Source organism: Coregonus lavaretus (genome assembly GCF_964263955.1).
Source record: "Coregonus lavaretus genome assembly, chromosome: 5".
Classification (NCBI taxonomy): Eukaryota; Metazoa; Chordata; class Actinopteri; order Salmoniformes; family Salmonidae; genus Coregonus; species Coregonus lavaretus.
Window position 1 is genome coordinate 69,304,312 of NC_139992.1, and position 24,191 is coordinate 69,328,502.

Consider the following 24,191-nt stretch of genomic DNA (forward strand, 5'->3'; position numbering starts at 1 on the left):
TCTCCAACACACATGCTCACAAGCACGCGCACAGGCACATTATGTCTCCCTCTGTCTGCCATTTATTAATATAATGGTGGGTTTGCTGAATCCGTAGCATTGGGAAGGTGTCGCTGTCAACATCAATAACGTCTGCCGATGTGAAGGGCCATTAATACAAAAGTATCCACTCCGCATGTTGTCACATATGAATAATGGTTTGCATAACAAATCATCTCGCTGTCTGACAGATATTCAAATGCAGGCGCCGCCACAGGCAACGGTCGCAGCACTTTGCTCCCATCAGCGGCTCGCCACTTGATCAAATCTGAAGTTGAGGGCCGTCGATTCGGCAGAATGGATTTTCAGAACACGGAGGACACCTTGTTCCTTGGAAAGATAGAGCCGAGACACCTGTATATGGAGATTGAGCCTCAACGACAGGAAATATTGGTTTGTTTGTGATATAGGGACACAACAACAATCAGAGATGGTTTGTGTCCAGCCGATCCAGACTGTAATTACGTTTTCTGGAGACCCCCTCCCTCTCACACACTTCCATCATCAATCCTGTATCACCATCACCCCCTCCTTCCTTCTGTTGTGTGCTTGTAGCTGGAAATGTTGGAATTAGACCAGTTAACTACACAGATGATATTTTATTGGCTCCCACTTCTGTTCACTCATTCCCCATGATCCTGCTTTGTGCACATGTGTGTTTTGACATTTTAATTGCTGCCCTAAATCAAGGTATAGAAGGGAGGTTATGGAAATACATAGAGGAGTGGATAGAGGAGGAGAGAAACCTGGATACTCTCTGAACTGTGCAATCCAGCTCTGGACAGCAGCTGACACTGAGTGGAGACAGCAGGTAATGAAACAGGTGGGTAACCAAGGAGATGGGAGGAAACAGGGTTCTATGATTTACTATACTGCATGCTGTAGTGCTCATCACTTCACAGCACTGGCAAAGCTGGCATTGTAAGGCCTGAACATCTAACCAGTTAACGCTAGTTAGCAATGGCTCCAGAAACTACCTTCAACTTCCTTCAAATACATACAAATTCTATCCATGAGTTCATCTGACACTGGGTAATTAGAAAAAAGGTATTGATTGCTAAAATGTCGCACCATCCCTTTAACCCTCCCGTTGTCCTAGGGTCAAAATGACCCGCCACTGTGTTGAACCAACTTTATTTAATTTTTATATTTTTTGGATCATTTGTGAGAAGGAGGCAGTGATACTTTCTTTAAAGTCTCACTGCCTCCTTCTCACAAATGATCCCAAAAATATAAAAATGAAATAAAGTTGGTTCAACACAGTGGCGGGTCATTTTGACCCAAGGACAAGGGGAGGGTTAAGGAAGTCTGGGAAAATGAGAAGTATTGACGGGTCGTACTGTAACTCTGAATTTTTACGCGTGATGAAAAACATAAATTATTTAGCATCAATTGAATGTACCTCATGGGACTTTATTGTGAGGGAAATTAGTTTCACTCTCAGGATGACAGCATTAAGGATGCCACAGATGACCAATCTTGGACTTGAATACACTGGGACGACATGACATTAGCAATAAGACATCCTGACTGAAGTCCACAAGAACACTACAGTGAATACTGTAGTATTTACAGTTAACTATAACATAACTACTGTAGTAAAAAACGGTGGTATAAACTATAGTAATTAATAGTGTTTTTGCAGACCGTAATATAATGTAGTATTTACTGTAGTGTTTTTGCAGACTAATTTAATGTACTGTTTACTATAGTGTTTTAGTTTTATTATCTTCAACATAGAAGGGGAGGCTTTCTCCTTGAGGAAACCTAGTGGAGAAATACTGAAAGAGCAACATTTCCATAACCTATAGATAACCTGTGATCTGAATGGATAGTTCAGAGCTTCTGCTCTATAAGCTGTATGGAACACAATATGGTCTATATTTGGCATGTAGGTTTATTACTTATGGGTGACACAAATTGGGATATGGGGGAGGGGAATGGCATATGCAAATTACATACTGTAGTATTAACTATAGTTTAAAAAAGTGTCGTGATTTTGTGGTCATTACTGTAGTACTTACTATAGTATTCTACAGTATACTACAACATTATATAGTAAGTACTACACATGATCGAGTGATATTACAGTGTGTAGTATAGTATACTACAGTTTGCTACAGAATTATATAGTAGGTACTGTAGTATTCTATAGTAACCGTCATATTTTTTCATGTGGTAACCCATTAATGGCCTGGGACCCATAGAATGTAAAGATAGATAACCAATTAGTGTGAATGGTGAGGCCAAATTGCAGGTGGCGCTAAGGGAAATACATTTCAGGAAAGGAGAGGGGTTTTTCTCTTCAGAAAAAATGAATAGGGCTATTTCCCTTGGTTAAGGTGACATTAAAATGTCAAAAGTAATTGGATCTAGGGGAGCACAGTTGAAAGAGTTTAACTCTGAAGTACAGAAAGTACAGTATGGCCAGCCACCTTCTACTTGACAGGAATAGGAGAGGTCAGCTACTGTATGTTTGCCCAGAGAAGAGGTGGAAAAACTATTACTGTTTTGGCTGCAGGATATAAGGTCAAAGTTCAACTGACCTTAATTTAAAGGAACATACTGCATCCACTTCACCCCACCATATATATTTCAAGTCCTAGGTGGAAGATCAAGTAATTCTGTTTCGCTACAGATTTTGAGGAGGTTTCACCCTTTCCCAGCGTGTCAGCAAATGTCACGGTCATACAGCATCGGTGATCTGGTGGCGTTCTGTCTTCATGCCTTTGCTACAGCAACACACTGTACCTGACATTTAAAAATCTTGACATTTCCAAGATAAAAGTCCATAAACATCAGAAGTTTTAGAATGAAACAAAAGCTCTTTGTATTTCATTTGGATACCACCAATACGTCGGAGACCAAACTTTTCTTATCGTATTAGTTGCCCTTTTTCACCCCCTCAGCTCTCTTGTCCTTCCATGTGTTGTTGGTCCAACATCGAGCGGCCAGATAGTGTTTCTGTGTCGTTGCATCAGCCCAGGGTGTTATGACACAGGCAGAGCCACACAGGTGCAGGCTCTCGGAGGGAGACCGAGGGAGAGGTGAACTGATATTGAAGGCCTCATCAGACCCAGTCAGAAGTCGCTGACTTGGAGGGTTTCAGGTCTATATTGCTGAAGCACTGTTATTGCATTTCCTTCTGTAAGCCATATGGATAGGGAGCATTTGTCTTCCCCGGAGGCATCAGCCTCACCACCTCCCCTTCCTCAGACGGCTGTTGGGATCACAGACAAGACTTGAATTAGCTGAGGTATAGTAGCACATGGAAGGACTGTGGGAATCAGAGTACATAGATAGCCAAATACCTGCTGGGGATAGAGAGGAGTAGAAACCTTTAGATTGGTAAACTTTTTATTGCTTACACAACATTTTAGATAAATTAAGCGTATGAGTCCTCTTGACACTTCGCAGTAGTGAGAAATTGCTTAATGCTATAATTCAACAAAATAGTCAATCTTAAATTACATAGTAATGATCATTGTGGTAGCGACCATAATAACTAGAGTGTTGAGCACTAAACAGAAAAGGGAAAGGAAAGAACATGAGAAAAGTGTTCCCAAATAAAACGAAAGGAAAAGATGGATTACCCCCACTGAGAATTAAAACTGGATACTGTTATAAATCTGGTACTGGGTGTCTGAGTCAGGCAGTGTGGTGCAGTATGTCTGAAGGAGAGAGGAGTAATCTGATTGCAATGGGAGATTACTCTCTGCTGCCTGTGTCCTGGAGGAAGATCAGAGAGCGGCCGTGTCCTCTCTTAAATTCCCTGCCCATTAGCCTTGCATCGTTGGGGAGATTAATCGAACCTCACGCGCACACGACAATGCATTTGTCAGCTGCCTCATCGGCTAATATGAGGCTTTCAGCATGCCTTTTTACCCCCTCCTCTTAAAATACCATAGAAGGTAATTCTAGAAATGCTAGAATATTGAATGGTGCATTGGGGAAGAATCAAGCAGATTTGGAAGACATTATATTCTAAAAGTCAAACATGAAGGGAACATCTGAGACCAGAGGATTTTATAGGCATGAGCCAAGGTTAAATTGCAGTGCATTCGGAAAGTATTCAGACCCCTTGACTTTTTCCACATTTTGTTGCGTTACAGCCGTATTCTAAAATGAATTAAATGGATTTTTTTCCCATCATCAATCTACAAACAATACCCCATAATTACAAAGCAAAAACATGTTTTTTGAAATGTTTGCAAATGTATATAAAAAATGATAATAATAATTTCACATTTACATAAGTATTCAGACCCTTTACTCAGTACTTTGTTGACGCACCTTTGCCAGCGATTACAGCCTCGAGTCATCTTGGGTATGACGCTACAAGCTTGGCAGACCTGTATTTGGGGAGTTTCTCCCATTCTTCTCTGTAGATCCTCTCAAGCTATGTCAGGTTGGATGGGGAGCGTCACCGCACAACTTTTTTCAGGTCTCTCCAGAAATGTTTGATCGGGTTCAAGTCCGGGCTCTGGCTGGGCCACTCAAGGACATTCAGAGACTTGTCCCGAAGCCACTCCTGCGTTGTCTTGGCTGTGTGCTTAGGGTCATTGTCCTGTTGGAAGGTGAACCTTCGCCCCAGTCTGAGGTCCTGAGCGCTCTGGAGCAGGTTTTCATCAAGGAACTCTCTGTACTTTGCTCCATTTATCTTTCACTCGATCCTGACTAGTCTCTCAGTCCCTGCCACTGAAAAACATCCCCACAGAATGATGCTGCCACCACCATGCTTCACCGTAGGGATGGTGCCAGGTTTCCTCCAGATGTGACGCTTGGCATTCAGGCCAAAGAGTTCAATCTTGGTTTCATCAGACCAGAGAATCTTGTTTCTCATGGTCTGAGAGTCCTTAGGTGCCTTTTGGCCTAACTACAAGCAGGCTGTCGTGCCTTTTACTGAGGAGTGGCTTCCGTCTGGTCACTCTACCATAAAGGCCTGATTGGTGGAGTGCTGCAGAGATGATTGTCCTTCTGGACAGTTCTCCCATCTCCACAGAGGAACTCTGGAGCTCTGTCAGAGTGACCATCGGGTTCTTGGTCACCTCCCTGACCAAGGCCCTTCTCCCCCGATCGCTCAGTTTGGCCATGCGGCCAGATCTAGGACAAGTATTGGTGGTTCCAAACTTCTTCCATTTAAAAATGATGGAGGCCACTGTGTTCTTGGGGACCTTCAATGCTGCAGAAATGTTTTGGTACCTTCACCAGATCTGTGCCTCGACACAATCCTGTCTCGGAGCTCTACGGACAATTCCTTTGATCTCATGGCTTGGTTTTTGCTCTGACATGCACTGTCAACTGTTGGACCTTATATAGACAGGTGTGTGCCTTTCCAAATCATGTCCAATCTATTGAATTTACCACAGGTGGACTCCAAGTTGTAGAAACATCTCAAGGATGATCAATTGAAACAGGATGCACCTGAGCTCAATTTCGAGTCTCATAGCAAAGGGTCTGAATACTTACGTAAATAAGGTTTTTCTGTTTTTATTTTTAATACATTTGCAAACATTTCTAAAAACCTATTTTCACTTTGTCGTTATGGGTATTGTGTGTAGATTGAGGATTGTTATTTATTTAATCCATTTTAGAATAAGGCTATAACGTAACAAAATGTGGAAAAAGGGAAGGTGTCTGAATACTTTCCGAATGCCCTGTATGTCTATTTCTATTAATCCTTGTTCAGGTAGTAGTGAACTATTGCAAGCACTTGCAGTTGAACGATTCAACACAACCAGACATGAATGATCCACTTGCACAGCCAATAGCATGAAACAACAGAATGTGGCAAGATGTTTCCATTCAGACAAACCACATCTGTCCAGCTTTCAGGCTCCCTACAGCTGCATTCAGCAAACCATGGCAGAATGTTTCTCTGATGGTGGCTATTATCTTTCCAAATCTCAGCCTGAACTTCCAATATTCCACATATGTCCACACACAGGGAGGGAGGGAGAGAGTGGGAGGGGAAGAGAGGGAGAGAGAAAATACATTTCCTGATGAGAGTCAAGATGAAAGTCTTTCTAGCATTACGTTGTAATTCATGGTCGACTGGTCCAGTCGATCATTCAGTCCAGTATTTATATCCCTATCAGTGGGCTGTTGATCTTGGGTGCCTCAACGTGGACCTATGTGGGGCTGTTGGCGTCGGCTCGGACTCAAGAAGATGACGGCCATGTTTATTTGGTCACGCTGCACCCGAATGGCCAGTCTGGACCAAAGCCTGGGCTCTGAGGCCCTGAAAACTTTCTTGTCCAATTCTGCAACATCCTCCTCATCCACAGCCTCATCCACCTGCCACTCCACCAAGAACCAACAACAGGGTGTTTACTTACACAGGTATTTAGGGCCTCTAGTGTGGTACGGAGGGGGTAGTGTTGGAGTGTTTACCCTCCATTGGCATGGTAGTGTCCCCCGCCGCCATGGCCACACAAACCCTGCACCCTCCATGAAGACACATACGTTTCCCGGGGCTGGGGAAAGAAAACAAGGCAGGAAGGAGACATTTCCCATTAACTCTGGAAATTGGTACATGCTGTGCTGCGGCACAATCCAATCACCTTTCCTATTTTACCACCCGCTCAACCTGACACATACTGGCAACTCATGTGCACTTTGTTTTTAGCTCTACCATTAGTCCATCCACAGAAGTATAGAGTTCGGTATATTCCTTTCCTCTTCCGCCTTTGAAGAGGAAAGAACAATATTGTGAGTTGCTTGCAAAAGTAAGTTTGATTATACATTGTTTTGCACAAATATGTTTTTTTGAGTCTGATGGATATGGAATAAGAATATTGTTTGGCCCGCTTTCTTTGAAATGATCAAATGTTTCTTTCAAAAACAGACACCCCAGGGTTATTCGGTGAATTAAAACTATTCTTGTTATAAGGGAAATGTGTCTCTAATATTGTCAGTATAATTGAATCTTGAAAAGGATGCTTTTCATTTGAATGAACTGATTCAAACATGTTGAAAGTCATTGTTTATTAACGTGGAGGTATTATTCTTCCTAATTATAAAAAGAAGAAGAAGAAGGAAAAAGAATAGCTCTACAAAGAACAAGGAACCATTGCAGAATATGTTTAATTTGTTTATTTTTGTATTGTGTTACGTTTGCTAATTAGGTTTGCAAAAAGCTACTTTCAGTTGAATTTAGTTTGTGTGTATCAGTGTGACAAGTACTGAGTATACGAAGAGGAATGACGCAGGAAATAACAAGATCAAGGTTTACTTAACAATGATAAAGAGAAATAACTAAGATAGAGTAAATGACACAAAGCTTAACAATTCCCCCCCCCCCCCCCCCAGATGCGCGGCTCCAGCCGCTGGACATCGCCGGCCAGGAGGACGACCCCGAGGACGAGGAGCGGGCCGGTCAGGGCGGCGACGTTGGAAGTCCCGAATTAGGTTGGGGTCCAGAACGTCCACAGCCGGAACCAAGCTCCTCTCCTCAGGACCATACCCCTCCCAGTCCACCAGGTAATGGAGCCATCCCCAACTGAACCTGGAGTCTAGCAGGTCCCTCACAGCATACGCTGGACTCCCGTCAATGTCCAGGGGCAGAGGAGGCGTACCTCGGGGGACGACATCCGCCAGAGGACCAGGAACCACCGGCCTGAGGATGGAAAGTGGGTGATACATGGTAGTGAGTGGGAAGGAACAGCCAGTATGATACCTTATTTATCCGCCGGAGGACCTTAAACGGCCCCACAAACCGGGGGCTCAGTTTCTTACAGAGCAGGCGGAGAGGGAGGTTTTTTGTGGACAGCCAGACACGATCCCCAGGCTGGAATACAGGGGCATCACTGCGGTGGCGGTCGGCTTTGTCCTTCTGCCGACGAATGGCCCTCTGGAGATGGACATGGGCGGCATCCCAGATCTGTCCAGCCCTGTGGAACCACTTGTCGAGAGCGGGCACATCAGTCTGGCTGGGTGTCCAAGGGGCCAGGGCCGGCTGGTACCCCAGGACGCACTGGAAGGGAGTGTGCCCCGTGGAGGAGTGAACGAGGGAGTTCTGGGCATATACTTCCCAGGGAAGAAACCTCGCCCACTCACCCTGCCAGTCCTGACAGTGGCAATGAAGAAACCTCCGCAGCTCCTGGTTCATGCACTCCACCTGCCCATTCGACTGAGGCCTTTACCCGGAAGTGAGGCTGGCCGTGGCCCCGATCTTCTCCCGGAAAGCCTTCCACACTCGGGAGGTGAATTGGGCGCCACGGTCTGAGACGATGTCCTCCGGAAGTCCGTAATACCGGAAGACCTGTTGGAACAGGACCTCAGTGACCTGGAGAGCAGAAGGAAGACCAGTTAGTGGCAAAAAACGTCATGGACAGGTGTGACCAAGGTCGCTGAGGCACTGGGAGAGGAACTAGTTTGCCTGCTGAGGCATTCCGAGGTGTCTTCGTATGGGCACATACAGCACTGGAGTTGACATAGCGGGAGACATCAGAAGCCAAGGTGGGCCACCAGTATTTTTGGGTTACAGAATGCAGGGTACGCGTAATACCAGAGTGCCCTGCCGTAAGGGTAGTGTGCGCCCAGATCAGCAGGCAGTCACGGACACTGGTGGGTACATACACGCGCCCCGGAGGGGCGTTGGCAGGCGCTGGGTCCTTCTGAGCCACCAGGTGGATGTCTTCGTCCACATCCCAAACAACAGGTGCAACGATGAGAGATGAGGGCAGGATAGGACCCCCCAGATCCTTCCTTTCTCCAGTATGGTACATCCTGGAGAGTGCGTCGGCCTTCACATTCTTGGATCCTGGGCGGTAGGACAAAATGAACTGAAAGCGAGTAAGAAATTGGGCCCACCTTGCTTGACGAGAGTTCATCCGTTTCGCTGCCCGTATGTGCTCCAAATTCCGGTGGTCAATAACAATCCGGAATGGATGGACTGAGCCCTCCAGCCAGTGTCTCCATTCCTCCAGAGCGAGGACCACCGCCAACAGCTCCCTGTCTCCAACTCCATAGTTCCTCTCTGCGGGGGTAAGCTTTTTAGAGAAAAAGGCACAGGGATACATTTTCTCTGGCTTAGCGTGCTGCTGGTAGAAGACCGCACCCACGCCCTCCTCCGGTGCGTTCACCTCCAGGATGAAAGGACGAGAAGGATCTGGGTGTTTTAGGATGGCCGCTGTGGTGAACCTCTCCTTCAGCCTCTTGAAGGCAGCATCAGCCTCAGGGTTCCAGTCCAGGAGAGAGGTGAGCGGGGCGGCTATGGAGCTGAAGGACCTGATGAAACGCCGGTAGAAATTAGCGAAGCCCAGGAAGCTATGTTGGCCCTTGATGGTGGTGGGTACTGGCCATGACCTGACGGTGTCCATCTTCACTCCTTCCATGAACACCCCCTGAGGACTGATCCGGTATCCCAGGAAGGAGATGGCCTGTTGGTTGAATTTGCATTTCTCCCCCTTCACCAACAGGACAGCTCAGACGTCCCTGACGTGCTCCTCGAACGTAGCCGAGTAGATCAGGATATCGTCGATGTACACCACCACCTGTCTACTCAGCATGTCCCGGATTGACGAAGGACTGGAACACAGAAGGTGCGTTGGTGAGGCCGTAGGGCATGACGCAGTATTCATAGTGGCCTGAGGTAGTGCTGAATGCCGTCTTCCACTCGTCTCCTTTGCGGATTCGGATCAGGTTGTAGGCACTGCTCAGGTCCAACTTGGTAAAGTACCGGGCCCCTCGTAGCTGCTCGATGGCCGACGGAACCAGAGGGAGGGGGTACCGGTACTTGGTGGTGACAGCATTCAGCCCCCTGTAGTCAATGCATGGTCTCAGTCCTCTGTCTTTTTTGGCCACGAAGAAGAAGCTGGCGGAGGCAGGAGAGGTAGAGCGTCTGATGAACCCCTGTTTCAGGGTCTCCACCACATACTTCTCCATGGCCTCAGTCTCCGCCATGGAAAGGGGGTAAATGTGATTCTTCGGGGGGTGTTGTCCCTCCAGCAGGTCAATGGCGCAGTCCCAGGGCCTGTGAGGAGGGAGACACTTAGCCTTTAACGAAGAGAAGACATCGGAGAGATCTGCGTACTCACGTGGAATGTTGGGCTGGAGAGCAGACTCCGGACTCTCCACTGACGTGGAACAACAAACCACCGGCAGGCAGGTCTTCCGGCATGAGGTGGACCAGGCTGTGATCCTCTTGGTGCTCCAATTGATGGTGGGGTTGTGTAGTCTGAGCCAGGGCAATCCCAAGACGATCCGGTGAAGGGGTGACGTGACGATGTGGAATGACAGCTCCTCGTGGTGTGGGAATGGTGAGGGTGATGGGGAGAGTGAAGTGCGTAATGGTGCCTGATCCAAGGGGTTTATTGTCCAGTGAGGTGACGTGTAGCGTAGTTAGCAGTGGCATGGTTGGCAACCCACATTCAGAGACCAGCTCCCTATCTATAAGGTTCCCCGCTGATCCGGAATCTATCATTGCAGTAGAAATGGAAGAAAAGGAATAACCAGTCACCGTTATGGGAACTAAAAACAATGGTTTTGTGATAGGAGCTGACGTAATACTCACGGAGCGGCGACGGGAGTCATAACGCCTAGATAAGGAGCCACCAGGAGATCTGTCGTCCGTGATGGTGTAGGGGGTGCTGCATACCTCCATGGGTGAGGACTCGGAAGCAGGGCGGCTTCCATAGCTCAGATAGGGTGAGCGTCGAGGCTCCGGGAGGTGTTGGGAACGCTGTCTCTCTCTCAACATGTCGTCAAGACGGACGGACGTGGTGATGAGGGTATCAAGGTCCATCTTGTCATCCCAACATGCGAGTTCCGCCTTGATGTCCTCCCGTAAGCCTCTCCTGAAGGTCATGTGCAGAGCATGCTCATTCCAGCCGGAAGACGCCACCACCGCCAAAAGCTCAGAGCGTACTCGGACGCGGGCCCCTCTCTGTTGTAGATGGAGGAGACGCTCACCCCCATCCTTTCCCTCCGTGGGATGATCAAACACCACCCTGAACTGAACGAGGAAGGTGGGATAGGGAAGCACCACTGTCTCCTCTCTTTCCCAGACTACCGTGGCTCAATCCAGCGCCTTTCCTTTAAGGAGCGAAATCACCAGCGCTATCCTGGCTTGGTCAGATGGATATGCCCCAGGCTAACGTGCCAGATAAAGTGAAACCTGTAGCAAGAAGCTGCTACATTTAGTAGTTTTACCGTCATAGCGCTCCAGTAGGCCGAGGATTCCCGCAGAAGTGGGTGATAGCACGGGAACAGGTGGATTGGGGGCACTCGCCGCTCCCTGAGGTGGAACTGGAACGCTGGGCATATTTTGCAGAGTTTGTAGCACTTCCTGCATGGCGGCGTTCAACTGGGCAAGCTGCTGCTGGTGCTGGTCAAGGCACTGGGAAACTCCTGCTGCATCCATTTTCGTTTGGTGTGTGATTCTGTGACAAGTACTGAGTATACGAAGAGGCATGACACAGACGCAGGAATTACCTTGATTAAGGTCAAGGTTTACTTAACAATGATAAAGAGAAATAACAAAGATAGAGTGCCATGTAACAGCGCCGGAGAAGATGGCTGCCGTTTTACAGCCCTCTAACCATTTGTACTATTATGTGTGTTTTTCCGCGTTATTTGTAATTTATTTTGTACATAATATTTCTGCCATCGTCTCTTATAACCAAAAAGAGCTTCTGGATATCAGGACAGCGATTACTCACCTCGTATTGGACGAAGATTTTTTTCTTCAACGAGGCGGCCGCGAAGGATATCATACAGACACCCGACAAGGCCCAAATCCCCGTCGTTCGCGTGAGGAAGAGACGGAGATATCGTGGACGTAGATCGGGGTGCCTTGTAAGGATCCGACGGCGAGCGAGTAAACTGCCTCTTCCATCAATCCTATTAGCCAATCTTCAATCACTGGATAACAAATTGGATGACCTAAGATTACGGTTATCCTACCAACGGGACATTAAAAACTGTAATATCCTGTGTTTCACCGAGTCGTGGCTGAACGATGACAATGATAACATACAGCTAGCGGGCTATACGCTACGTCGGCAGGATAGAACGGCTGACTCCGGTAAGACAAGGGGTGGCGGTCTTTGTATATTTGTAAACAACAGCCGGTGCACAAAATCAAATACTAAGGAAGTCTCAAGGTTTTGCTCGCCTGAGGTAGAGAATCTTATGATAAGCTGTAGACCACACTATTTACCAAGAGAGTTTTCATCTATATTTTTCATAGCTGTCTATTTACCACCACAAACCAATGCTGGCATTAAGATTGCACTGAATGAGTTGTACAAGGCCATAAATCAACAGGAAAACGCTCATCCAGATGCAGCGCTCCTAGTGGCCGGGGACTTTAATGCAGGGAAACTTAAATCCGTTCTACCTAATTTCTACCAGCATGTTAAATGTGCAACCAGAGGAAAAAAAAACTCTAGACCACCTTTACTCCACACACAGAGACGCATCCAAAGCTCTCCCTCGCCCTCCATTTGGCAAATCTGACCATAACTCTATCCTCCTGATTCCTGCTTATAAGCAAAAACTAAAGCAGGAAGCACCAGTGACTCGGTTAATAAAAAAGTGGTCAGATGACGCAGATGCTAAGCTACAGGACTGTTTTGCTAGCACAGACTGGAACATGTTCCGGGATTCTTCAGACAGCATTGAGGAGTGCACCACATCAGTCACTGGCTTCATCAATAAGTGCATCGATGATGTCGTCCCCACAGTGACCGTACGTACATACCCCAACCAGAAGCCATGGATTACAGGAAACATCCGCACTGAGCTAAAGGGTAGAGCTGCCGCTTTCAAGGAACGGAACTCTAACCCGGACGCTTATAAGAAATCCCGCTATGCCCTCCGACGAACCATCAAACAGGCAAAGAGTCAATACAGGGCTAAGATTGAATAGTACTACACTGGCTCTGACGCTCGTCAGATGTGGCAGGGCTTAAAAAATATTACAGACTACAAAGGGAAGCACAGCCGCGAGCTGCCCAGTGACACAAGCCTACCAGACGAGCTAAACCACTTCTATGCTCGCTTCGAGGCAAGCAACACTGAAGCATGCATGAGAGCACCAGCTGTTCCGGATGACTATGTGATCACGCTCTCAGTAGCCGATGTGAGTAAGACTTTTAAGCAGGTCAACATTCACAAGGCCGCAGGGCCAGACGGATTACCAGGACGTGTACTCCGAGCATGTGCTGACCAACTGGCAAGTGTCTTCACTGACATTTTCAACATGTCCCTGACTGAGTCTGTAATACCAACATGTTTCAAGCAGACCACCATAGTCCCCGTGCCCAAGGACTCTAAGATAACCTGCCTAAATGACTACCGACCCGTAGCACTGACGTCTGTAGCCATGAAGTGCTTTGAAAGGCTGGTCATGGCTCACATCAACAGCATTATCCCAGAAACCCTAGACCCACTCCAATTTGCATACCGCCCCAACAGATCCACAGATGATGCAATCTCTATTGCACTCCACACTGCCCTTTCCCACCTGGACAAGAGGAACACCTACGTGAGAATGCTATTCATTGACTACAGCTCAGCATTCAACACCATAGTGCCCTCTAAGCTCATCACTAAGCTAAGGATCCTGGGACTAAACACCTCCCTCTGCAACTGGATCCTGGACTTCCTGACGGGCCGCCTCCAGGTGGTAAGGGTAGGTAACAACACATCTGCCACACTGATCCTCAACACGGGGGCCCCTCAGGGGTGCGTGCTCTGTCCCCTCCTGTACACTCTGTTCACCCATGACTGCATGGCCAGGCACGACTCCAACACCATCATTAAGTTTGCAGACGACACAACAGTGGTAGGCCTGATCACCGACAACGATGAAACAGCCTATAGGGAGGAGGTCAGAGACCTGGCCGTGTGGTGCCAGGACAACAACCTCTCCCTCAACGTGACCAAGACAAAGGAGATGATTGTGGACTACAGGAAAAAAAAGAGGACTGAGCACGCCCCCATTCTCATCGACGGGGCTGTAGTGGAACAGGTTGAGAGCTTCAAGTTCCTTGGTGTCCACATCACCAACGAACTATCATGGTCCAAACACACCAAGACAGTCGTGAAGAGGGCACGACAAAGCCTATTCCCCCTCAGGAGACTGAAAAGATTTGGCATGGGTCCTCAGATCCTCAAACAATTCTACAGCTGCACCATCGAGAGCATCCTGACTGGTTGCATCACCGCCTGGTATGGCAACTGCTTGGCCTCCGACCGCAAGGCACTACAGAGGGTAGTGCGTACGGCCCAGTACATCACTGGGGCCAAGCTTCCTGCCATCCAGGACCTCTATACCAGGCGGTGTCAGAGGAAGGCCCTCAAAATTGTCAAAGACTCCAGCCACCCTAGTCATAGACTGTTCTCCCTGCTACCGCACGGCAAGCGGTACCGGAGTGCCAAGTCTAGGTCCAAAAGACTTCTCAACCGCTTCTACCCCCAAGCCATAAGACTCCTGAACAGCTAATCATGGCTACCCGGACTATTTGCACTGCCCCCCCACCCCATCCTTTTTACGCTGCTGCTACTCTGTTAATTATTTATGCATAGTCACTTTAACCCTACCCACATGTACATATTACTTCAACTATCTCAACTAGCCGGTGCCCCCGCACATTGACTCTGCACCGGTACCCCCCTGTATATATAGCCTCCCTACTGTTATTTTATTTTACTTCTGCTCTTTTTTTCTCAATTTTTTTTTTGTTGTTGTTTTATTTTTACTTTTTTTGTTAAAAATAAATGCACTGTTGGTTAAGGGCTGTAAGTAAGCATTTCACTGTAATGTCTGCGCATGTGACCAATAACATTTGATTTGATTTGATTTGACACAAAGCTTAATGTGGTCCTCTGTAGCTCAGCTGGTAGAGCACGGCGCTTGTAACGCCAAGGTAGTGGGTTCGATCCCCGGGACCACCCATACACAAAAAAATAAAAAATAAAAAATGTATGCACGCATGATTGTAAGTCGCTTTGGATAAAAGCGTCTGCTAAATGGCTTATTATTATTATTAATAATAATCACACACAACATCATACAGAACAGTCCAGGGCTAAATAGGGGTGGTGATGAGATGAGGTGCAGGTGCGCTGGAGGTGATTAGGGTGCGTTGGGTTTCCATGCCGGTGTTGCCGAGGTGGTGCGCTCAGACCGGTGGCTCAGTAGGTGGGCGAATCAGAGCGCCGGAGGGGAGCAACGGGAGGAGACGTGACAATCAGTCAAATTAACGGTTTCAAATGTGTTCTGTCTTTATTAACAGTCCTCAGCACTTTTCAAAAGGACATTATAAAAGTTATAGGACTGTTGTTGATGTTGAAAACGTTTTGTAATCAAGGTACTGTACAGTCGTGGTCAAAAGTTTTGAGAATGACACAAGTATTGGTCTTCACAAAGTTTGCTGCTTCAGTGTTTTTAGATATTTTTGTCAGATGTTACTATGGTATACTGAAGTATAATTACAAGCATTCCATAAGTGTCAAAGGCTTTTATTGACAATTACATTAAGTTTATGCAAAGAGTAATTGCAATATTTGCAGTGTTGACCCTTCTTTTTCAAGACCTCTGCAATCCGCCCTGGCATGCTGTCAATTAACTTCTGGGCCACATCCTGACTGATGGCAGCCCATTCTTGCCCAATCAATGCTTGGAGTTTGTCAGAATTTGTGGGTTTTTGTTTGTCCAATCGCCTCTTGAGGATTGACCACAAGTTCCAAATGGGATTAAGGTCTGGGAAGTTTCCTGACCATGGACCCAAAATGTCAATGTTTTGTTCCCCGAGCCACTTAGTTCTCACTTTTGCCTTATGGCAAGGTGCTCCATCATGCTGGAAAAGGCATTGTTCGTCACCTAACTGTTCTTGGATGGTTGGGAGAAGTTGCTCTCGGAGGATGTGTTGGTACCATTCTTTATTCATGGCTGTGTTCTTAGGCAAAATTGTGAGTGAGCCCACTCCCTTGGCTGAGAAGCAACCCCACACATGAATGGTCTCAGGATGCTTTACTGTTGGCATGACACAGGACGGATGGTGGCGCTCACCTTGTCTTCTCCGGACAAGCTTTTTTCCAGATTCCCCAAACAATTGGAAAGGGGATTCATCAGAGAAAATGACTTTACCCCAGTCCTCAGCAGTCCAATCCCTGTACCTTTTGCAGAATATCAGTCTGTCCCTGATGTTTTTCCTGGAGAGAAGTGGTTTCCTCACTGCCCTTCTTGACACCAGGCCATCCTCCAAAAGTCTTCGCCTCACTGTGCGTGCAGATGCACTCACACCTGCCTGCTGCCATTCCTGAGCAAGCTCTGCACTGGTGGTGCCCCGATCCCACAGCTGAATCAACTTTAGGAGACGGTCCTGGCGCTTGCTGGACTTTCTTGGGCGCCCTGAAGCCTTCTTCACAACAATTGAACCTCTCTCCTTGAAGTTCTTGATGATCCGATAAATGGTTGATTTATGTGCAATCTTACTAGCAGCAATATCCTTGCCTGTGAATGTCACGTTCGTTGTATAAAGGATCGGACCAAGGTGCAGTGTGGTATGCGTACATGTTTAATTTATTAACTAAACACTTGACAAAATAACAAAAGCAACTGAACGTGAAGTTCTGAAGGCTAACAGCAACAAGCCTAAACAGAAACAAGATCCCACAACATAGGTAGGCAAAATGGATGCCTAAGTATGATCCCCAATCAGAGACAACGATCGACAGCTGCCTCTGATTGGGAACCACACCCGGCCAACATAGAAATATATAACATAGAACAACTATCATTCACACCCTGACCAAACTAACTAGAGAAATAACAGGGCTCTCAAGGTCAGGGTGTGACAGTGAAGCCCTTTTTGTGCAAAGCAATGATGACGGCACGTGTTTCCTTGCAGGTAACCATGGTTAACAGAGGAAGAGTTATTCTAACTCAATCAGCATGACAGAGTGATCTCCAACCTTGTCCTCGTCAACACTCTCACCTGTGTTAACGAAAGAATCACTGACATGATGTCAGCTGGTCCTTTTGTGGCAGGACTGAAATGCAGTGGAAAAGTCTTTTTGGGATTAAGTTCATTTTCATGGCAAAAAGGGACTTCGCAATTAATTGCAATTCATCTGATCACTCTTCATAACATTCTGGAGTATATGAAAATTGCCTTCATAAAAACGGAGGCAGCAGACTTTGTGAAAATTAATATTTGTATCATTCTCAAAACTTTTGACCACGACTGTACATGTTTTGATTAAACTCCCCTTAAGTCTGGATAACTTTGTATACAACTCTGAAATAGGTAAGACAACCAAGATATGTTTCATCAAAGACTTTAAGATGTAAAATGCAGATGATGATGATATTGTGTGTGTGTGTGTGTGTGTGTGTGTAAGACGACAACAACAATGACGTCAATGCGGACCATATCAATGTGACATGAACCAACCAGTCACCCTCATCCAGAGGATACAGTTCATTGCATCTTCTTCCCTCAGAATCATCATCAGGCTGCCTGTCTGTCCCAAGGCGCTGGCGCTAAACAAACCTCATTACACTGTTTAGAATAATAACGTGCCTCGTGGGAGACCAGCTTTGTGCCCATTATCCTCAACACAATGAACCCTCCGCCAACAGACCCATTAAAACCCTTTATCCAAATCACTGGAAGGAAGAAAAACAGGCTTTTGAAGTGACAACAGTCACTCACTTTCCCTTTTCTCACTCCCTCATTGATTATGTACCAGGCTAGTCTATGCACTATTCATATAGACCTGTGTCTGTGGCACAGAATTGACCAAAAACAAATGGAATATGGAATGAGATCAAACGGTCCCCCTTGGCTTTCCTTCCATGTGGCGTGCTCTTCTCTCTGGTTCTGTAAGTGGCGGCAGGTTTAATCTGGAGCGCCGTATGGCGCTAGCAGCCGGACACCATCTGCATTCATCAGGTTAGCCCACCGTCAACGCCGCACCGCCACTGACTTCTACATTCATGACAATTGCACCCTCTCGCTCTCCTTCCCTCCAGTGAATGAGCAAATCACTTGACTTTTTTTCTTCTTTCCCGTGGCCTAAATCAACAAGCTGTTTGTTCCATCTGATGGTGAATAGTACAGCGCTTCTATTTAAAGAGTATCTGTGTAGTGATCTGTTTGTTATTGTGACTATGTGTTTCTTATACTAATTTGTAAAATTCCAATGATCCTAAAAATGCTCTTTGCCTGGACATCTCCGACTAAATTAACAGCACTTTCCTCTAAGCATACACATGCACCTTCTACTCATCACATCCTACATGATGCCTAAGCAAACAGAAATGTCCACTACCTCCATCTAGATGTATGTCTCTCTAATCAAGAGGACAACTTAATTCTCGCACATCCAGTTAGAGAGGATGATTAGAGCTGGTAAAGAGCCAAAGGGTCATATCATCAAGGAGTGGTTCATTTGTGTTGGTCTTAATTTACATTCTCTTCGGTTTCTCCCCTATTCTCTAGGCCTTATCTGTAATCCATTATTACTCTGTGTTTGTGTGTGTATGTGTAGGTGTGAGCATGTGAAGATACTTTAATTAAAAACCCAAGAGAGCAGAGCCATAGTCATTAATCAGCATTCCGCCCCACTTTGTAGAGGCCAGGGGAGAACACTACTCCCTGACAGAGCGGATGGCATCAGCCCAGAGGCTCCAACTCTGGCGCTGACATGCCTGGGATAGGGTGATGGGGGAAGTCATACAGGTTCAACACACAGCAGGTGAGGGCTGTATCAAGATAGGGCCATGGGTACTACTGTACAGTATGTATCGGATGTGCAGCGATGCAGAGGTTATAAGGACATGTCAGTGTGCGATGTCTGTGTGTCTGTGTCTGTGTCTGTCTGTGTGTCGGTGTGTGTTTGTGCATGAGTGTGTGTATACAGTTCAGTACAGTATGTATGTGTGATCGTGTTCAAGTCATCGAAGACATTCAACAGACTAGCCGTAATGGTGTAGGACAGAAGAGGGCCTCATATGCACTCAATGCCACATTGGATGAAATAATCAAGATCACTGTCCCAACTTCAAAGTAAGTTATCCTAAGATAATTGTATTAAAACTTAAAGATTTTGACACAGATGCCAAAATAGTAATGCTTATAATTACAACATTCCCACTGATAATAACAACAAGTTCAGCCTCATTTGAGCTAGGCTCATAGGGGTGGGTTTCATGCTAGCCTAGCGTGTGACACCGGCCGGCCTTTACGTGTTACACTGTTATCCCATTGATCTTCTATGATGAACAGAACAGTAATTACAGCTAATCCAAGTCAGAGGACATGGCAATTTGTGTCAAGGCTGTCCCAGGCCCCCATAGGCCATTATCTGCTAGTTCATTAAGGAGAAAAGCAGTCAGAGACTGACCCCATGGCTGGCAGGGTGTTGTGTTGAGTGAAGTGACAGGACAGAGGAAGCTGAGCTCAGCATGAAATGTCTACTGTACCAAGTTAAACCAGCCATCATGTTACGGGATACTGGGAAAGGGGATACCGAGTCAGTTACACAACTGAATGCATTCAACCGATATGTGTCTTCCGCACTTAACCCAACCCCTCTGAATCAAAGAGGTGCTGCCTTAATCAGCATCCATGTTATCGGCGCCCGGGGAGCAGTTGTTGTTGGGTGTTATCTGCCTTGCTCAAGGGCAGAACGGCAGATTTTTCCACCTTGCCGGCTCAGGGATTCGACCTTTCGGTTACTGGACCAACGCTTTTTAAAGCTAGGCTACCTGCCATACACTGGCCTGTTCAAGAGGATTGTACATTGTTAACTTTTCTTTGGCATTTGATATGGAATTCCAATAACTTCCCTAAACATTTGTTCAATGTACATGTGTGTTTGGTCCAATCCGATCAAAGAGTTCCCATGATAAGCAATGGTGTGGATTAAATTAAGAAAAAAAGTGATGCAGTTACGTTTGTTAGAAATGAAATGTAAGGGATGTGAAATCCTTATGTACACTTTATGAAAAGATAAATCATACCAAAACCTTCAGATTCAGGTCTGTTGGCTATTTTGTGTCTAATAGTTTATACAAGTTTCTTGTCCTTCTCTTTGGTCTCAGAAATGCACCTGTCTCAATCCAGAATCATCTATGTTTGATGAGCAATGGTTGCTTGACATTCCTGACAGTGGTCAATCACATATTAATTGGCTACATTTCTACAGGATCTGGAGGTTCTTCACAATGAAAACTATCCTTTCTTATGCCGGGGGCCAACAAACACCATCTTGGAATTTCACTGCCAAAGCTGATACACTGTTTGGGAATTTCAAAGACGAAGCTGATATTGCTGCTCTAAGTCACCCACCGGATCCAGCCTCCCAGGGCCAGATCAGTGTCCAGAACTATGCAGGGAATTATGGCAGCTAAGGGATGTCTGGTCTATACTGCATTCAATCTTATCCAGCCCCTCAGATCCCCCATTAGCTAAATCTCTGGAAAGATGTTCCCATCCACCAAGCCACACATTCACCTCTAGGTTTTACTGTTCTCAGCTGTAGGTTATTGGAGTTTATATGAGGTGTATCACTTCCCCCTGACTCATATCCCATACTGACAGTCACTGCAGTAACGGCCCCCTAAAACTCTGTGGTGGTGTGCGTGTGTGTGTGTGTGCATGCTTGTGTGTATTACTGGGTGGGTGTGTGTTGGTGTACTTATACAATCTTGGTGGGCTTTCCAATTGGGAGTAATTTACAGCTTTTCATCCCTGAGAGGACTTGTTAAATCGTCACAATAATTTTATTGACGGTTACATCAGTAAGATCACATGATGAATATGTTCTGAATTCACATTTACCTATAGACCTTACATATGGATTCAGAACTACTGTATGCAATATAGTGTGTGCTCTATAAACCATTTAATCAACTGTTTTAATATTGATTGACTGTCAAATAAATCTTGCCTAGGAGAGCTAAGGTCATGATGTGTCCAATATTTGTCCATATATTACCATCAACTCATCCAGTCATACATGTGTTACTGTAATTGATACTGTCAGTCACACCGACTAAACGTCTATTCACCTCTATTGTGACAAGAGAGGACATTCAAAATTCAACATTATGGGGAAATTAATATGTTGTCATCCGGCCGAGAGGATTTATCTGAGGATATGTGATTTTAAATGTCGGTTTTGAGGTTTGAATCTTTGGTAGGAGAAACTGGTTGTCTCTATCAAAGGGACCATGGTGAATAACATGTAAAACAATGACGAGCTATACATTTCTGTAAGCACCTCATATATTATACTTAAATGTTTTGTATTTTGGGCACCGTAGAACTTACACTATTGATTTCCCAAAATGTCTGAACAAGAACACTCCTCAGTTCAATATCCCCATATAATGGCAGTCTTAACTCTCTTCCGGTTCCAGTCCCAGCCACTAAACTCTTGGACGCAATTCCCTCATTCTCCTCTCTTGATCCAAAGAAGCCATCAAGTGAACACCCGGGTGGGTTCAGAGTGTGTGTTGGGAGCTGGGCTTAAGGGTCTGGACCTCTGCCACTGGCCCGACTGTAAATGTGTAAGCTGGGATGTGAGAGGGAGAGTGAGAGGCTGTGCTAGAGCCAGAAGCACAGTGTGACGGGAAGCTTCACTACATTTGAGTCTACCAACCCAAACTCCAGTGAATTATGCACTGTCCAGCCATTGTTGGAATGGTGAAGTTATGGCATTGCGTTGCATTTAAATGTTCAAATCTAAAATGACTTTATATTAGAATCCCTCCTTGTCTTTTGCAAATAAAATATTTTAGCAAATTATTATAGTAACAAGTGGTGAACTGAGAGGGGAAACTTTTGTTGACAGACATTTTTCTTAACAATTTCTGTCATATTAAAGACAACTGGGGAGACCTCACACAGAGCAGGAAGGAGTCTGGTGTCCATCCTTTAAACCACATTGTACATTTTACAAAAGCTCCCTTGTCTAAACATTAGCCTTTGCTATAGTAACAACCTGTGACCTACAGCATGTTACAATTCTGCTGTGTCCGGTCATCGCAAAGAATATAAGGAAAACCTTGCTTGTGGAGACACTTTTACCCATACTCCCTTGCTTCAGGGTTGTTTCCTGTCCCGCCCCTGCCCGTCGAGGCCCCCTGACACATGCAGCGGAATAACTGGTTCCAGTTTGGAGTGGGCCATGGCCAAAACCACAATGCCACTCAAAGCGGAGCCGCTTGTGTCATTTTTCCACTGGGTTTCCGTGGTATATTTTGACAGGCGATTCCAGCTGAGCTTCAGTAACTGGGGAAAACTATTTTTCTTCTCCCCTTTCCTGGTTTCCGCTGAAATCCAGGGCATTGAAGTAGAACTCATGTGGATTTATGTGGCCTGCTAATTCCTCATATTAGAGAGTTGGTTAAGCTGCTCAAATTAGGTCTGTTTTAATTATCCTGTTATTTTTCTTACAATGACCTAACTACCACCCTGAGCAGTGTCAAATTAACAATCAATTTGGTTTCTGTTATTGAAATAATTACTTTTGTCAATTTAAGACTTACATACATTTTTGGTTTCAAATCGAAAAGTTCCAGATATTGTTTTTCAATAAGATATACATATTTTCTACCTATAAATCATATGTATCCATATTAAACACCTTTTTGCCAACACTTTTAGTTATGTAACTCCTTCTGTTCATTTATTCCAAGCATAGTTACTGTAAATGGTACAATGTTTCAAGGGCAAACACTTTGTCCTAAAGGTACTGACAGACCTTAAACAGTTTATTTTAACACATTTTATGCTCGATAAAACTGGGTTACATTTCCTCTGCTTTGAACTCTGTAGATAGGCCTGCCAGCCTATCCTTTTCTATATGCTCTGAACATGACTTACAAAAAGATGATGTGAATATATTTACCTCAATTAGCGGTGGGCAGTCAAGCAGGAGAGAACAGAGCGTGCCATGTTCTATGAACGTTTATTGTTACACAGTGAAATAACCATGCGCATGGTGACCTGGCTAATGACATAGATTAACTCTGCCAGGCAACCTTTGGGAAAGTCCAAAACTATTCCACGGGTATTGATTGGGAGGCTGGTTGTGAAATTGAACTGTCAGGTGTTCCACCAGTCCTGATATGATATTGATCCCTCCTGCTAAGGCACCAACAAAGCACCCAGCTCCCTGAATCACCGCCGGCTAGGTGCCGAGGGGGTATTTCTTACTCTAATTAGTATTGGAATTTGGAATAGAAATTGGATAAACTTCTGTTCCGCCAGGTGTAGGGTCAGAATCTCTTGTCATTCTGACTTGGTTTCTCTATGTTCTCATTTCATTAGCTACGCCTACTGGTATGTATCCATCTTGGTTTGTAGCCATTGACTTTGTGCTTATGGGATTTACAGTGACAGCAGGTTAAAATGGGCATTACAAGGGTCCTCGGCTATTGCTTCTGCTTTTCAAGAGCTGCCCTTTTCAGAACAAAAGGAGGAGGTGGTTCTAGTTAACGCAGGGTCAATGGAGTGTTTACTGTGTGTTCCTGTAAGTGTGCACGCGTGTGTGCCAGTATCTGCGCGTGCCTGTGTGTATGCGTGAAGTGTCTATTTAGTGTGTGTGTGGAAGTCCCTCTCTTCTCACTCTCCATTTTAATTAGGGTGTTGTGGGCCGAGCCGAGTGGTGTCATGGAGTGCATGGAAGCAATCAACGCCCCGCATGGCTGAGGTCACATGGCTTTGATCAGGCCCTAGAGAGACCGATCCACTGTGAAGTGGAGAGGTGTCGGTGATATCACCCCTCTGCATGCCAACCAACACTGCTGTCGCCGCCACCACCACACCAACAACCACTACCACTTACGCCAAACCCGCCTTGGGAGAGTTAGTTACTCTGAGGGAATTGTAATGGTTGGGTGGAGTGGGTCGACTTTGCCAATACTGTCACCTACCGTATCTTCGATTTATTCTGAGTATTGTATATAAAGCATGTCATTGCAAAACAATTCATTCAACAAGTGGAAGTTGTTTGTTGTCCAACGGGGCAACAAACTTTGGCTGGTATTTCTTCCTACTACTTACTTTTTAAAATAGATAAGCTGCTGAAAGGTATAGCCTTCCAGACTGTCCCCTTGTTTTTTTCCCATTTAACAGACGCTCTTATCCAGAGTGACTTACATAAGCAATTAGGGTTAAGTGCCT

The 24,191-nt window shown here is 45.7% G+C and overlaps 1 long non-coding RNA gene across 1 annotated transcript; it reads right to left on the reverse strand.

The window, feature by feature from the left end:
• Positions 1-1,918: 1,918 nt before the first annotated feature.
• LOC311128971 lies at positions 1,919-23,004 on the reverse strand. Its single transcript, XR_014613250.1, has 3 exons — positions 22,915-23,004; positions 6,378-6,515; positions 1,919-3,259 (listed from the first exon to the last, which is right to left on the reverse strand). It is a non-coding gene; the product is annotated as an uncharacterized lncRNA (long non-coding RNA).
• Positions 23,005-24,191: the final 1,187 nt, after the last annotated feature.